The sequence below is a fragment of the Euprymna scolopes genome, chromosome 32 (assembly GCF_053919585.1).
Source record: "Euprymna scolopes isolate OS-2025 chromosome 32, ASM5391958v1, whole genome shotgun sequence".
Classification (NCBI taxonomy): Eukaryota; Metazoa; Mollusca; class Cephalopoda; order Sepiida; family Sepiolidae; genus Euprymna; species Euprymna scolopes.
The window spans coordinates 48,298,413-48,316,411 of NC_136513.1; positions in this window are offsets into that span (position 1 = coordinate 48,298,413).

The following is a 17,999-nucleotide window of genomic DNA, read 5'->3' on the forward strand; positions in this document are numbered from 1 at the left end:
CAACTTCACATAATAATGACAGCTATCATCAAAATAAAAATGATAATGGAGTTGATTTTTTAAAAATATTTCAGTTAGACTGAAAGTTATTTGTATTTCGTTAATGTTGTTTGACCAAAATTCAACACTACTCCACAAAATTATGATTGCATTTTTTACCTTTTTTTTGGGGGGGGGGGGATATTCAACTAGTTAAATTAACTTTTTGATGGTTAGCATGAATAGTTTTTTTTTTTTTTTTTTTTTTTCTGAAATCCAAAAATTTGCTTCTGATCATAAAAACAAGATTATTGCTGCCAAAGTGTAAAAAAAATTTATTATACATCTAAGAAGTTTGGGCAGGGAGCACAAATACTATGACAATAATCTTCTTTTGTGAATATTTACTTTTGCAAATCTATTTTCAATGAAAAAGTTTGGTTATGATTTTCCTTATCCATAACGTTGGTTCTAAGGGAATAAAAATGTTAAAATTTTAAAATAAAAATATTTTTTAAATAAATAATTACTATTTCGCTTACAAAATAGATAATTCTTTTTTAAAATTCTAAAGTCCAATTTTTTGTCTAATTAACTTTTTCCTTTTTTTTTTTTTTGTGAATTGTTTGTAATCATCAACGTATTAGATTTCTTTTTCTTTTAAAAATCTGCCCATTTTTGCAAAATTATTGAGTCTGCGGATTTTCTTTGAAAGATATTAAAACTATAATTCTATCTTACTTGTTCCTTCCATATTTTTGTTCATTTTTTAGGGTGTTGCCCAGAATCCAATCTAATTGGAAAAAAAGAAAAATGCGGAAAAATCTTTATGGTATATGTGTCCATCACAGAACGAAAATATTCCAAAAATCTTAAAAATTGATCAAGTAGTTTTTTATATATATAAAAATCTTTTTGTTTTCTTTTTTTTCTTTTTTTTTTTTTAGTTTCTACAGATTAATTGTAGCCATTACAAGGCTAATTTTGATCTCTATTTCTAGAGAAGTTATTAGGTGAGGTAATTCTTTATTAAAGATGATAAAAAAAAAAGACACCTCATTCTCGCTTCCTCATAAAATTTGATTTTCTTAGTAAAAAAAAAAAAAAAAAAAAGCAACTATGTGATTTGGAATATATTTTCATTCCATAATGGATACATGCATCATAAAGATATTTCTGTATTTTTCTTTTTAAACTAGGTTTAATTAGGTTTTAATTAGGTAGGTTCTGGACAAGACCCTCACCACCCTCACTTTTTTTTTTTTTTTTTTTTTTAATAAAATTTATTTTAAATTGACTATTTTGGTCATCTGAAAGTACTGTCCCTACTACAGTGCCTTATCCCAAGATTCCGTGGCCACTGGAAAAATTGTTTTATAGAAATACATAAAAAAAAAAACAAAAAAAAACGGAATTTAAATTTTAACAATTAATGTTGCTTTATAGATTTCGATTAGAGCCAAAGTTTAAGTTAGCAATCAATGTTCTGGCTTTATTTCCTTATCTTTGCCTTTTCTTTCTCTATATGTGAACCATGAACCCTAAACACGGCATAAACTACAGACAAGCTAATGACATGATAAATAGGAAAAAAAATTGTAGAATGAAGAGAAAGGCATAATTCAAAGTCACACATACCAACTTTTTTAGCTGTCTTTTGCTCAGTATTGAAGAAGTTACATGTGGTCAAGCGCTAGCAGTGGGTTTGAAATTCTGCCACAACGGAACAGAACAGATTGCTTTTATATCAGGAGCAACCGATCCAAGGGAGACAACTACTTACAAAATTATATCCATCTTATCAAGATGGTTTGAAAAAATATCTTGCTGGTGATGTTTTTAAAGAATCTCAAAAGTAGTTTTAATCCTCTTTATGGATTTGTATCGCATCTGAAAGAAAAATTTCGAGTGAAACTTATCGATTATTGTTGTGATTAAAGATTGGCACCTAAACTGACGGTTAACATCGTCAAGACATAGATTAATCCGTATTGGGTTCTTTTGATATTTATATAATTTCACTTATAATAAGCGCTGCATGTGTATTGAGCACTTTTTGAAAAAATATTTGTTTTTAGTACAATACATTCGAACTTATTTAATTAAAATGTGTGTATATATATATATATATATATATATATATATATATATATTCAGAGGAGGGATGTAGTATAGGAGTCGATTATTAGCAATCTTATTGGTCTTTGCGCACAAAATAAAATTGATATCTACCGTTTCTATCACCAAATGATTTAGTAAAGCACATGTATGGGTTGAATGGATAAAATGATGACCACGAATGACATAGAAAATTTATAATATTAATTGAATAATTCAAGAAATCATCATCGTTGGTTGTTACATTATAATCGTTTTTTAAATGGTCAGCGATAAGAGCATCTGTCAACTGCCGACTTTGAGTTTCTCGTTGTTTGGCTTAATTTAACTGCTATTCTGAACAAATAAATTTATTTCCACGATTTTTTGCATTTATTACAATGTTTCTAAATTTTTTTTTTTTCTCTCTCTCTCTCTCTCTCTCTCTCTCTCTCTCTCTCTCTCTCTCCATACCCCAACTACTATTATTACCACTAATAATAATTTTTCAGTTTTGGGTTACAGTAATTTCTTTCCATTTTTATCCAACTTATAACGTATCATTTTTAATGACTGCTAAATAACATTTTTATTGCTCTTGTATTATATTATTATTATTATACACGGACACATACATTTTGTATCTTAACATTTAAATCTAATAAAATGTTTATGCACAACTTTTTGTTGTATTTGTTTTTATTTGGTCTCCATTTTTCATTCTGATGTATTAGAGCAAATTAACAGAAGTTAATCTATTCATGGCACAATTCAATTCATTCAAGTGGTGTCCTGCCTAACATAGTTATTGATGGCTATGGCTCTTCATCGCTTTCTTCCTCGAAACATTCATGAATTCGTTATTGCTCATCGTTTTTGATGTTGTCTAATTGTTCAGAACCCTATTCATGCTGTTTCTCGAATAAAGAGTTTGATGCATTGCCATAGATTTCTTTGCAGTTATACAGACAGTAGTTTGCAGTTTCTTTCTGTCCGAGCAGTGCCCACACTGGACGATTTTCCTGACCATTGTACCCAAAGGTATCTTCTGCTCAGCACAATCAAATACGAAACTATGGACAGAATTATTTCTGTTTGTCTTTGTAATCCATCAGTCACCTGCTTTCCATGACCTCACGGTACTCTGATCGGGGGGTGCTAAATTGGGTTCTCGACCATTCTCAAGTGTCTCCAACAGACAAGTTGAGGGAAGGATGTGCATTACTTCTCCTTTGACAATAGTGCTGTCTTGCTACCCATCATGGCACAATAAAAGCCTTCTACTTCATGAGGGAAGAAAGAGCGCCAAAAAATATAATATTTATATCACAAGTGACGGCACGATCCCAAACAGATTCATCCAAGTAATCCCGAACAATACAGCCGAATCAGCATGCCTCACCACCAAACACACCCGTTTCCAACCAACACTGTCGACCGACACAACACACCACTGAACAATATCGCTGCATCAACTCACCATCAAACAATATCATTGAATTGACACACGTTCCTGAGCAACACTGTCGACACGACACGTCATCGAACAATATCATTAAATCGATACGCCACGTTCTCAAGCAACCCTGAACGATCTCATCGAATCAACACACCACCGAATAATATTGTTGAATCGATACGCCACGTTCTCAAGCAACATTGAACAATCTCATCGAATCAACACACCACCGAATAATATTGTTGAATCGATACACCACGTTCCCGAGCAACACCGAACAAATGCAGTAACACATTATCAGAGCAATATTTTTTAACCGGCCCCGAATGACTTATTGGCTTGTTTTTATAGCCATTGGGCGAAACTAAATCGTCGCTTTTGTGTAAGATGGCTGTAACTCATTAGTAGACTTGATTTGCAAAAGATCCCGGGTTCTTTTCCCTGCAGGTAGGCCCGACTCATACGCTTATGCGCTTCCACGCATGCTCGCCACAGTCATCTCGAAACGTCAGCATACATCAGTAGACCAGGTTCTTAATTTAATTTAATTGAAGTTGACAGGTGAAAAGGTCAGATCAATGTGGCTGACATCAGAACAATCTGTTGAAATTTAATTATTTGGATAATTTGGATGACTGTTGTCACCTTGAATGTTAGTCTCACACAATGTTTCAGTCGACATAACCTCCAACTTCAAGTTGATTTCTGAAATTTATACCCAAGACGAGATACATCTAAAGAAGGTTGAAAGTTATATCACTGAAATACACAAGGTATCTTCAATAAGTTACCAGATTTTTTGTACAGGCATTTAAATTGTCATTGACTCTTGAAAATTCAGTATGTTATTGCTATACATCTTATGAGACGACTGACCAATTTTTTATAATTTCAGGTTCAAATGAACAACTACAGCAGGAATTGGAATACACCCTACTAAAGCCTGATTGTCACAGCTAGTGAATTTCAAAAATGCAATCTGGATGTGAGGACACTATAGAAGAACGATATGCAATAAAAATGTTTTAAATTTGGAAAAAATGCCACAGAAATGTATGGAATCCTTCAGACTATTTTTGGATGGACATCAAGACAGTTCCTGAAAAAATATAGACAAAATTTAAAAAAAAAAACAAAGATTGCAATTTTGCCTCAAGAGTTGAGGATCACTTTTCTATATAAATTTAACATAAAATGATCACTCAGTTCCTGACCAACAAGCTTTAATAGTTTAGTTTTCACTTAGTAAGGCATGTATAGTTTTGTACGTGTTGTTGTCAAAAAGGAGAGTAGAAAGTGACCTTTGGGTTTTAACTCTCACTTTGTTTATTTTTGTCTTTTAATCCTCACATTCCATGATTGATGTTTCTGACAAAGGGGAAGAATTGTTGGTTTCTGAGTCAGAATTTATCCATCTAACACTTATTGCTAATTAGTTTTTGATCTTGAAGTAATATTCTTTTTTTTTTTTTTTTTAAGGAGATATCCTTACATTAAGTGGCTTTATACCTTGTCTAAAACAATTTCAATCCCTCATCCTCCAAAAAAAAAACAGATTCTTTGTTTCTAGATCATCTTTAGATAAAATACTCAAAGATGATTAATGTAAATAACTTTGGTTATTCATAAACCCAGAGTTAGAGAGATAGAAAGATTTTAACATGTGAACTACCATGTCAGAGATCAGTGACAGATAGATAGACAGTTTGTGCTATCTTTGTACATCTCCCTCCATTGTTGCAAGGAAGCGAAAGATTTCTCTATTTCTAGAATTCAGTTTCTCCAACTTCTCTTAACTAAAGGTCAAATTCTAACCTCCCATCCATCAATCACTCATTAATTCAACTAATGGTTTTCATTATGTAACACAATGATCACCCATCTTTGAACCATACAGTGTTGGAAAGAACATGCAACCAATTTTTTTTTTTTTTTTTTTTTTTTTAACATGTTTTGTGATTTTTCTGACCATTGCATGAAGGAAAATGATAGAAATATTCTATGAATGTGTAATGAGTTTAAAAGATAGGCTTAGATCTGATGACCTCAGAGGAAGATTAAATCTGAACATTACAGAGAGATGTGTGCAGATCAGGAAACTTTGTTGGTATGGCCACGTTGAAAGAATAGATGGGAGTTATTATGTTAGATGTTAAGGTAGCAGAGGAAGATTAAAGAAAACATAGGAGGTAATGTTGTGTAGCAGTGTGTGTGTGTGTGTATATATATATATATATATATATATATATATATATACATACACATACACAGGGTGCCCCCCCAAAAAACGGGCCCCAGCTCTAATTAGGCCCCGTTTCTTAGTATTTTGTTTGAATGAAATGAAACTTTGGTCATAACTAGTTTATTGTATACAAAACATCACATCAAAACACTAGGGTCTTTGGTCTTTTTTTTTCTCCGTTGACTGTAAAATGCTCAGAAAAACAATTGAATGTCCTCTGTTTTTTTTGTTTTTTTTTGGGGGGGGGGGGTCACCCTATATATATATATATATATACACTAGCAAAAGTACCCGTCGTTGACTGGGTTCAAAAACAGCGTACAGAAAATGGACTCTGATTTATGAAAGTATGATAGGTTATGAAAAGGAAGGGTTGTAATGAGATAGCTTCGAATTTGGGGGTATCAAAACCAAAGCAAAATATGATGAAAGCAAAAATAAAATAGATAAACTTCATAATTTATTATACCATACCTATTCACACTGAAACACTTATCACAATATTCTGTGGATCTATATTAAAAAACCTTGTTACACATTGTGAAATATTTCCATTCTATGGAGGTCAGGCACGAACGAACACCCCATAAATTTTATTATACCATATTTCTTCAAACTGAAACATAATTATCAAAGTGTACTTACGCAGATAGATATGAAAAGTCTTTATTAAAGTTTGTGCCTATTTCCATTCTATGGAGGCCAGGCGCGAATGCAGACCCCACAATTTTATTATACCATCTCTATTTAAGTTAAAACATACTTATCAAAGTATTCTTATGTACATCTATATCAAAAACACTTGTAAAGTTTTTTTTTTAATTTTTTATTTCCATACTTTGTGGACCAGGCGCGAACGCAGACCCCACAATTTTAATGAACCAACATTTTGCCAGATCAAACATACCCATTCCTATGTCTCGATACACCTTCTATCATTATATGTAATCAGTTTTTTAAAATAGTCAACCATATAGGAGCCTATTCGTGACCAGATACACACACAGGCATTCAGCTTTATATATATATATATATATACATATAACTACTTCATTTACTCACATAAATTTAATATACGAAAGTATAGATTTATGCATAAACTTTAAGTATTTACTTCAAAAGTGCTCAATACGTAGGTAGAGCTAGTTAGTAATTTATAAAATATATATGGCGATTAAGCTACACTGAATATTCTGCGTTTCATCCACTATAGGATTCTTCAGGCTTATGAGCGAATTTTGTGGTTGCTTCTTGTTTTTATATATGTTGAGGATTTCTAGTTAGCCAATCAGCTTTCTAGTATCCACCGCGCCCCCTCCTATCAGCCAATGGGCATGCATTTTATCAAACAAAGGATCTGTTTTAGAACTAGGTTAGTGGTTTAAGGTAGATCTTTTCCTTCCTTCCTTCCTTCCTTTTTTTTTTTTATATATAAATATACCTATGTGCACACACATACATGCACATATATATATATATATATATATATATATATATATACACATATATGTGTGATCGTTTATGTATATTCATGTTTATTTAATTTATTTATTTGTTTGTTTTCTATTGTTATTGTTAGTTTTAAAGCTATTTTGTATCTCTATCCTAGAGTAAGTTGTTTGCTATTTCTCGTCTACAGTTTAATAGATTTTGAGGTTCTTTAAAGTACAGGATAGCAAATTTTTCATGGAGGCATAATTTACATAAGTCGTCTAAATGTCTGCACGTGGTAGCTTGTCTCATTATTTTCCATTCGACTACCGGCGAATGTCCGCTTTCTTTGAGTTCCCAGTATTTATTCGCTAGTGTTGTTTTTATACAGTGTTTTTTATTTTCTTCTGCATTAATGTTTTTTATTTTTATTTTTATTTTTTTTTAATGCATATGTACTTTTTTTTTTTTTCGATACCCTGTCTACTTCGTTAAAATTATATGATACACTGATTTATCAAGGATCTGTATTTATATTTTGTTCCTTGATTATTATATTTCCTATAATAGGGGCTAAATTATAGAAATTATATAGAAATACTAGCACCATCATGCAAAGAAAAGGTTTCTATAATTTAGCCCCTATTATTGGAAATATAATCACGCAAAGAAAAGGTTTGCACAATGGTGCCACACACACAACCAGAGTACAATCTGTGTTTTCTTTTGTTTCTTTTGTATATTTTTATAATTGTGAACCAGTGCTTGCCCTCGACAGTCACCAGTGTGAGAAACTATGAAACAGAAGAAGAATGGAGTTTGTGTTTCCTCTTGTTTTACATTCACCAGAAGCAGTCAGCTGGGAGAGGCTGATTGAATTAGGATGGAAGTAGTCAATGTCTGTTAATAAAGTGTAATATTATTACTTTTAAATGTCGTATTTAAAGGAAATGTTCACTGAGTTTTCTTCAATGTTTTATGTGGAGTAATTTATGCAGGAGAGAGAGATATTGTGTTGTATCCAAAGCTGGGGAATCGGGACTCTGAACATTCAACTCCAACTCCTACAATTTTTTAGAACTAATTCCAACTCGGGCTCCTATTTTAAAAAAAAATAAGAATTAAATATTTTTTATATCATTTTCTTATTTTATGTCACAGTATAAAAGTAGCATAAATTTGGATTGATCCTTCATTTGCTTATTCTTGATATGGCATTATTTTCAAGGGATCACCTTTAGTTACTTCACACACATTTGAAAAATAATCTGCTCTGTACTTAACACATTAGAAAAATGTAATTTCCTCAAAAATAACGTCACAATTGCCTGAGTTAGAATTGAGGGATTGATCCATATAGCCGCTACTTTTATGCTGTTTCAGAATACTTTTTGCATACTCATGAAATGTTTCAAAGATATAGAAATTTCTTAGACACTATAATAAAAATGCATTTTTAGATCCATAGGGATTTGACTCTATCCTTAAATTAGACTTGTGCAAGGAGAAAACAGCTGATCACATGTATAATGTCATTGTTTTGGTTTGGTTTACAGACGAGGGATGACAGGAGCTATGTGTTATTATTTTGGTTTTGGTACCTACCTTGAAAAAATGTGACTTAGGATATTAAGATACAATAGGAGAATATTTCCCTAATTTTCTCCACCACAAAAAATACTATTTATGAGGAGTTGGAGTCGGGCAAATTTTACCAACTCAGACTCCTCTGATCCATAAATTGGCCTCGGCTCCAACTCCTTGACTCTGACTCCCCAGCCCTGGTTGTATCTTAGTAAATGAAACTTGGTGAGGACATTGTTTTCACCCTGACTTCAATGGAATGACAAACAGGACCCACAAAAAAAAAAAAAAAAAGCAATTTTTCTTTGTTAAAGTTTTGTTGAAATACTGAGAGGAAATATTGACAGATGAAAGAAAATTATATTTTAAACTTATGTGCAACTGATATTGTAGAATTTTTATTACTTTTAAAATGTAACGTTATTACATTGTATTTAGAAATTCGCAAAGAAATTAAAACTTTGACAGAAACATTTTAGATGAAAAAAAAGTTATATATTTCATTCCGTTTCACATGTAAGTCATCAGCACGTATCTACAACATGACACAACATGTCCTCTTTTTCTTGCTCTTTTCTATCAGATAGTAATAGTAGCAGCATCAGTGTTTAGTTTTTACCATCGTTACTGACTGGGAGTAGCAGTTAACTTCCTTTCTGGCTTGTCCAGAGGCCAGCTCTCAAGCCAGTTGACCACAATTCCTTCTATTTCTTCCCGGATCTTAGACTGACAAAAACTCCACATGGCATGGACTAATCCTCAACTACTCTCTTGGGACATTAAACAGCCCACTGGGGCCTATTTGTTGGAATTATCAATGTGATATAGATTTTAATTGCGATCATGTTACAATACTGTGAAATTTGCAGTTGTCGTCGCCTTTTTGACGGCTCCAGATCTCTGCTTATTTTTCAGTGATGTAAGGGTTTAAGTAACTTACATTCCCTTTATCTGTATATAAAGATTGTGTCACATGTTAATTAATTTCTCTTTTTGTCAATGTCGATATGACTTCCAGCATGAGTCATATTTAAAACAAACAAGGTATGTTTTTATTTGATTTCTAATTTAATAATTAACTAATTATTAACCAACACTATTGGTCCGAGGAGTTGACTCAGATGGAGAGACAATGAATCTAACATGGCTACCGCTAGTTCTGGACTTTCTTACATAAATGTTACACAAATGCACTCTTTTCTCATTGTTATGAAGTACGTAGCTAAGGTTTCAACTAACTACGAAATTGTATGCATGAAACGTTGACATCTTTCGGTGAATAAAGCTTCTCGCGCTTTTTGTTCTCTCTTTATATTTCACCTTACTACATGATGTCAGGAGTCTTATTACACTCATCCTACAGGACTGTCTCTAAATTTTTGTCTACACATAAACTCCTTCCAATACTAACTCCCTTTTCTCTACACTAACTGACAAAGATAGTCAATAAACTTATTAAATATTTGAATGGACTTTGTCTTTCCTATTTTACAAGTCTTTGTTTTATCTACAATCAACTGTATGGTAGTGTCATCCAGTGGCGGGCAATGCTGGTCACCAGCGGTCAAGACAGTGATTGGCAGTAAATTTCAGGTGATTGGGTAGTGGCGGTCAGTGGTTGACAGTAGCTTGGAGTGGTGGATAATGGCAGGTAATAGCGTACAGTGGCAAGTATTGCTGTTTCAAAAGATAAGCAAGCTCACTTTTGAAGGAGTAGGAGGAGGAGACTTGCTTGTCAAGCGTACCTTCCAAATTGCCATGCTTTTTCCTTTTTCTTTTCTTTTCATATGTATGTGTTCCACTCCGTAACGTCATGCTCATACTACGCCTTCAAATGCAGACGCAACATTAATTCAGCTGTATGTGTCCTGGCTTGGTCATTTATACAAGGACGAAATTCCAGGAAGTAGAATAGATACTTTGCTGAAAGTGAACGAATAAGACTAAAATGGATATGGAAAGAAGGATTCTTACAGATAAGACCTTGGTTACCGAGAAAAAAAAAACTGTGATTCTTATCTATTATATTAATAATCAATGTATATATATATATATATATATATATATATATATATATATATATATATATATATATATATGCATATATTATTTTCATTTTTTTTTTTTTTTTTTTTTTTTTTTGCTATTCTTGGAGATGAGGTTTCACATTTTGTGTATCTATTTTTTGCAGTCTGTTATCCCCATCTTCATAGTTGTTGTTGTTGTTTTACCATGTTTCGGCCAACTCATCTTCTGGCCTTCTTCAGGTTAATTGCGACAGGATAGGAATGCTGAGTTTTGCAACTGTATCCTTCATAATTACTGTCTTCCATAGTTGTTGTCTCACTATCTTTTGCCAGGTAGGATTGAATACATATATACACCTTCCCATATGCACACATATGTTTGTCCTTCCCGACATGGGTAGGATTCAAAAACTGTCCTCCTTTTCGTACGATCTATGACTTTTTCTTTTCTTACATTTTTACTTCAATTATCCTGAAGATGTCCTCTGAAATAAGGACGAAACATTGATTATTTTAATAATTTTATTCGGTTTTTCTATTTTTCTTAAAACATAACGTCAACCACCGCTGGTATTTTTACATTCCTTATACATATATATATATATATAAGAGAAAGAAAATTAAAACTGTAAGTTGAACTTCACAATCAAAATTTATTGTTCGATTGAATACTCCTAAAAACAATCTACAAAGCCCTTATTCCGCAGAGTTTCAAAGAATCCTATTCTTGTTATTCTTCTCATAAAAGGACATAAAGAAATCAGCAAATTATATTTGTAGAAATGCTAGAATTTGCTAGTTAAGACAGTAAGTGAAACCGCAATTTATTGTAGTTATAAAGTGAAAAAATGTTGGATATGTAAAAAATAATATATATAAAGACAAACCGCGCATAATATTTCAGCTTACATGAAAATCCTCTCGAGTTGATTCGAAATGCAAAATAGTTCTTTAGAGAGAATGTATTCCAAAATAAATATATATATATATATATATATATATATATATATATATTTCTGTGGAAATATGATTTTTTCCAATTATATTTCACTTTTTTATATACTAATCCTTAATTTATGAAGCTCAATGTAATTACAGAGCATATAACAAGCAAATGGCAAAAGTCTATATTCCAAATTTCATGTTGTTGACCATCTTACCATTTATTCCTTTAATTACGTTGACATTTGCGCTACAAGACAGTTACTGTTAAGAATTGTTAATGTTAATGTAATTAAAGAAATAAATTGTAAGATGGTCAAGATCATGAAATTTGGAATATAAATGTTGTCATTTGTTTGTCATATATATATATATATATATATATATATATATAAATGCATACATAAAATTTTTAATGCTATCTTCACAATTGAAATAAATAAATTGCAAATTATGGCCAATTGATTTTCCTAAGAACTAAGGAATATTTTAGTCTGTATTTTTAAAAACATTTTCATTACAAACAAGGCATATTGCCACTTGGATGTAAAAGTTACTATTTGGGGCCATGTTTAGGGGAAAGGGGTTAGATGTCATTGTCATTAAAACTTCTACATGTCAGAGAAGCAGGTAACAGTGAGGGAAGAAGCTATTAGAATACAAGGCTTTTTGGAATCTAAGGACCTCAACAGTGAAGTGGTGGAATTTTGCTGCTAAACAAGTATGTACGTTGAGGAATACAAGTACAATTAGTAGTGATGGAGCAATTCTGATATTTCTCCAAATTCCGTACTAAATTCACAATTCCGATACAATTACTGATTCTGATTCTTTATAAATCTCTAAATATAAACTTGTTCTTTTATGTCAAATGTGCAGATATTTTCTCAAACGTAAAAATGCACTTGTGGGGATGATCAGTAGATTTTCGTTTTCCTAGTAGTTTAAAATCCATGAATATTTATTATTTTATTGTTACTACGAGCAGTGGAAGATTTCGCTTTAAAACAAAATCAATTAAAAATGGACAATTAAAAGAATCGTTTTTGGTATCAATATAGCCACAAATTTTTCCGATTCCAATACCGATTCCGATGCACCAAAAGTTCCAATTTTTCCAATTCACAATTAATTGTTCCAACATTAACAATTAGTTCATCAGAGCATGTTCCATTAAAATACTTGTAATACAGGCACCGGGGTGCAACATTGTGACGATGGGACAGGGGTTGGAGCTTAGTTGACACAAAGTCACAAAGACTACTTGAGACTATGGTAAATGAGGTTGTCAGGATTATGATCTGACACGGATTATTCACAAACCTACTCGCGTACCCGATAGTTGTATTTAATGTTATTAAAATGAAACGGCTTTCCTGTAACAATGATAAAAACTTCGCCAACTATTGATTGCCATGACCTATAGCACCATTTCCGAGAGGCAAACATTAAAACTTCTTGACCTAACATTCACCAGCAACATGAATCGGAATAAATACATAGAAGATACTGACAAGTCTGCTGCAAAGATGGGCTCCTTCTTACAGGCTAGAAAATTTCTCACATCTACCAGTATCCTGTTTATCTAAAAGGTCACCATTCGCCCGTGTATAGAGTATTGTTGCCACATCTGGGGTGGTACACCAATCACTAACCTCTTACTCTTGGGGTCTCTAATTTAATAGATTCTACACCGTCTACAAAGTCCCAGTCCCTGTCCCATCATCACAATGCAGCATCCCCTTGCTTGTTTTACAAATACTTGTTGCATTTGTACCCCTCCATTTACATGCTCCTTACCAATCAGACACGGAGCAAAATCAAACCCCTTCACTATAAAACTCTTCATACGCCAGAAGACCTCCTACTTTAATGATTTCTTTCCTTGAACTCTTTGCCTTTAGAAACTTGATTATATCCTGTCTATTTGTCGTGCTTTCATATTTGTGGTGACTTCCATGTTCACAATATTGAATGGCTAATTCATTCAAACAAGACTGATGATGAAGTTTTTGTTAGATTATAATCAAAGGAGAAATTATAACTCAGATTGCTGACAAACCTATCCATGGACCCAATGCTGACAGACATTTTGCAAATCTTTTTGACATTTCCTGCCAATTTTTATTGTAAAGTGCTCATCCACTGTTCTGTCTCTGTTCAGATCTTTCGATCAGTCAATTGTCTCAAGATTTTAAAAAGTGCAACAAAGCTCCTGATATCCTTCTTCATCGCAGGGTGAATTGATAGTCAATCATTGACTGGGACAGTCTCAGATCTTTTGTCACATTACATCAATGTTCCCATTTACAATTGGGAGGGGTATAAAAACAAAAACAAACATACCTTTTATATTCTGCTCTCGTGCCTCTTGGCTATGTTCCTGAGTGGTTTGTGTCTGCCATTCATTGCATCTGGAACAAAAACTCTCTCAGTGCATAGCAACAGATGCAAGTCTCATTTCTTTCTGGACTAATGGGTTTTATTCAGCCACCATGGTTTTCCACAATTGAATTTGCATCATCGTTTCTCATCCTTAGAAGGAATGTGGAGGTTTCTATTTTGCTATAGTTATAGCCACTATTTATTTCTATCTCATTACCTCCACAAGATGTTTTTCGATCCATTCTCTCATAGAATCAAAGACAGACTTTTTCTGATTTGCTCTCTGTGACTCCCTGAAATAGACTCCCAAAGTCGTGTTCCACAGATCGTTGTGACGTAGCGATCCACATCACGCCATGTCAACGACTTCTCTGCCTGTTCGATCCGTCTCTTTAATTTTATTATGACATTTTTTATAGACAAACAACCTTCCTGCACCACTAACTTCTAATCTAAAATCAATGAGCTCCAATTTCTAATTCTATATATTGCACTGGCCACAACTGCTAGTCCGTCTATGGTCAACCTATCATACAACACTTTCTTTGCATTCTATTCATAATTTTTGGATATATTACTATTTTCGAGATAACAATTAAGTAAGTACTGTTGTTTTTACTTAAAACAACATGTTAAAAAAAAATCGACCTGTCAACTCTATCTTAACAAGTACCTTTTTAATTCTTAAAAAATTAATTAAAAAATAATTAATCAAAAAAAGGTTTCCAAAAACATGATTTTTTTAAAAAAACAAATGATATATTGTTTGTCTTAATTTTTTTTAAATTATATAATCTTTATAAAATGTGACTGGCATAGTTGACACTGAATTATCCCTCTGCGGAATCGGCAAAGCCAAAACGTCCCATTCCCTATGATTATATATATATATATATATATATATATTCTTCAGAATAGTTTTTATTTAACAATCAGTTGTTATGGAAACGTGAGATTGTAAGGTTTACAAAATATTACTGGCAGTAATATTCTATAAGTTATCCCATCTAAACAATAATTGCTCGATATGCAAGATAGAGCAAATAAATTAAATTGTAATTCAATGAATTTCAAAAAACTCTCATTGAAATGAATTTCATATCAAAGAATTTTTATTATTCTAAGCAAGACAAAGAATGCTTTAAAAAGTTAATCTCCTTGACCTATAGGGTTTCGATGTCTACCATCTCATCAGAGGAGAGAAAATATTAGCAAATATTTATAAGGTATGCACCCTATTTGCTAAAGTCAGTGAGACATGGAAAGTCAAAGTCAAAATAATAAATTTTCCATACTTTCCATGTCTCACTGGCTTTAGCAAATAGGGTGCATACCTTATAAATATTTGCTAATATTTTCTCTCCTCTGATGAGATGGTAGACATTGAAACCCTATAGGTTAAGGAGATTAACTTTCTAAAGCATTCTTTGTTTTGCTTAGAATAATAAAAATTCTTTGATATGAAATTCATTTCAATGAGAGTTTTTTGAAATTCATTGAATTACAATTTAACATATATATATATATATATATATATATATATATAACTGATCCATATTCTAAATTCTAAAGTAATTTTTGTCGTTATCTTTCCGACAAATTTTCCGATGTTCACATTTAATTAACAGTCATCTCATTTGGAGGGTTGATAGCTAGAAGTCTTAGTTTACAATAATGCTAAAAATGCCTGTATTTGGCATAACGGAAGAATAGGCAACTCTAAATCTGGCCATACTAGTGTTTAATGAAAATCTCAAGTGGAAGAGATAATAGTCCAGTTACCAAACCAGACTTCCGTTTTTAATGTAAAACAAATAAACAAGTTGACATGAAAGAAAATTTAAAACTTTTGTAAACAATTTAAAAAAATTTTTACGTACATTTTACAAAAAAAAAAAGTAATATTTGATCAAATTTTGCATAAAATAATAAAATGCTTTTTATGTTTGTTTGTTTTTTAATAGAATACGTTTTTTTCTAATGGTTTGCATGTGTTTCAGTATTATCAAAATATATTACTTTATTAAATATTTATTTATTTTTTGATTTCTTTATAGTTTAGAACAAATACAATACAATGGTTTTTTTTGGTTTTTTTTATACTTTGCTGTATTATTAAAATACTGGCAGTTTACCCGGCGTTCCTCGGGCTCTATGTACTGTTCATAACTTTATGTGCATATAAACGTAGATTCCATGAACAAAGCTTCTTTCTCAGAACTGCACGCATATGAAATTGTCTTCTGTTTTCCTGCTTTCCAGCTGACTACAATATGGTTGTCTTCAAGTCTAACATAAACAAGTTTTTGATGAGCCGTTCCATATAAGTTAACAAATTTACCGAATTTCCATTACTAACGATTACTTTATTGTCCAATTTCTACTGTACACTCTTTAGCCCTTATCCTCGAGTGGCCTCTTGGCCTTGATAAGTGGTGATGCCTATGCAAAAAAAAAAAATGTATGTATGTATATATATATATATTAAAAAGTTTGACTCATCTACATCTAAAATTTCAAGTGTTTAGACCCAAAATTGGCAGAAAAGTTTGGTAGAGTCTGCAAAAGTCAAATCTTTCAACCTCGACCTCTTGGCGGCCAACTTTTGCCCAAAAACTGATTAAAAAGCTTAATGCATGTCTGAATGCCCTTAAAATAGATAAAATAAAATTTAAAATCTAAAGTTAGCTGAATAGTTTGCTAGAGACCGCAAAGGTCAAATTTTCAACCAAAAACCGATTAAAAAGCTTGCCTTATGTCTGAATACACTTTATGTAAAATTTCAAATGCTTAGACCAAAAATTGGCTGAGTAATTTGGTAGAGACCGCAAAGATTAAATTGTCTTTAACTTTTACCCCAATTTAAACCTCTTTGCATTTAATATTTAAATCGTTGGACTTTGACCCCTTGACAGCCAAATTTCTGGCCGAAAACCGATTAAAAAGATTTTCCCAAATCTCAATACTCCTTATGTCAAATCTAGAGTCCGTAGACCGAAAATTGACAGAGTAGTTTGGTAGGGAAATGTACACACATACAATTTCACTTATATATATCGATAGATTTCTTTATAGTTTAGAACAAATACAATACAATGTGTTTTGTTGTTGTTGTTGTTGTTGTTGTTGTTATTGTTGTTTTTATTTTACTTTGCTGTATTATTAAAATATTTTTGAAAGAAAACACAAACTTTAACAAATATAATACACGCGTATATTTTGTAAAATATTGTCGAAGTAATTTTTTTTTTTTAAACTGCAACGTAAAAGAACTCCTGCAAAACTATTTTGAATGCCTCCCCAGGGTCGTTTTTTAGGAACAAAAATTTAAATTGTCTCAGTGGTGAAGGATTTCTTCTCCACTGAGAGAGAACAAGAAATTGAAGTGTAGCATCTGAACAGATACTACACTCTGATACTACACTTAGTTTGAACTTCAAACTTTGAAGGATGTTTTTTGAGAATTTATTTATTGTGTGTGTGTGTGTGTGTGTGTGTGTGTGTGTGTGTGTGTGTGTGTGTGTGTGTGTGTGTGTGAACATTTTTTTACTTATTGAAATATTTTTTAAACAATAATAAATAAATAACTCTCAAAAATGGCTGCTAGCAAAATGAAACTTAAAACAGGAAGTTCAGTCTGGTAAACGGAACCATTTTATATCAGTAAGCGATTTTCAACTGACACCGGTTATGGTCACCCATTCTTCCGTTATGCCAAATATTTTTTCCTGATTTATTTATTTATTTATTTATTTATTTGTTTAAGGGACGGAAGTTGAATTTTGTGTGATTGTCTTTCGGCAGTTATCGTAACACGCTACCGGGTTTTACCGAGTCATGAGAAGCCGTGAGA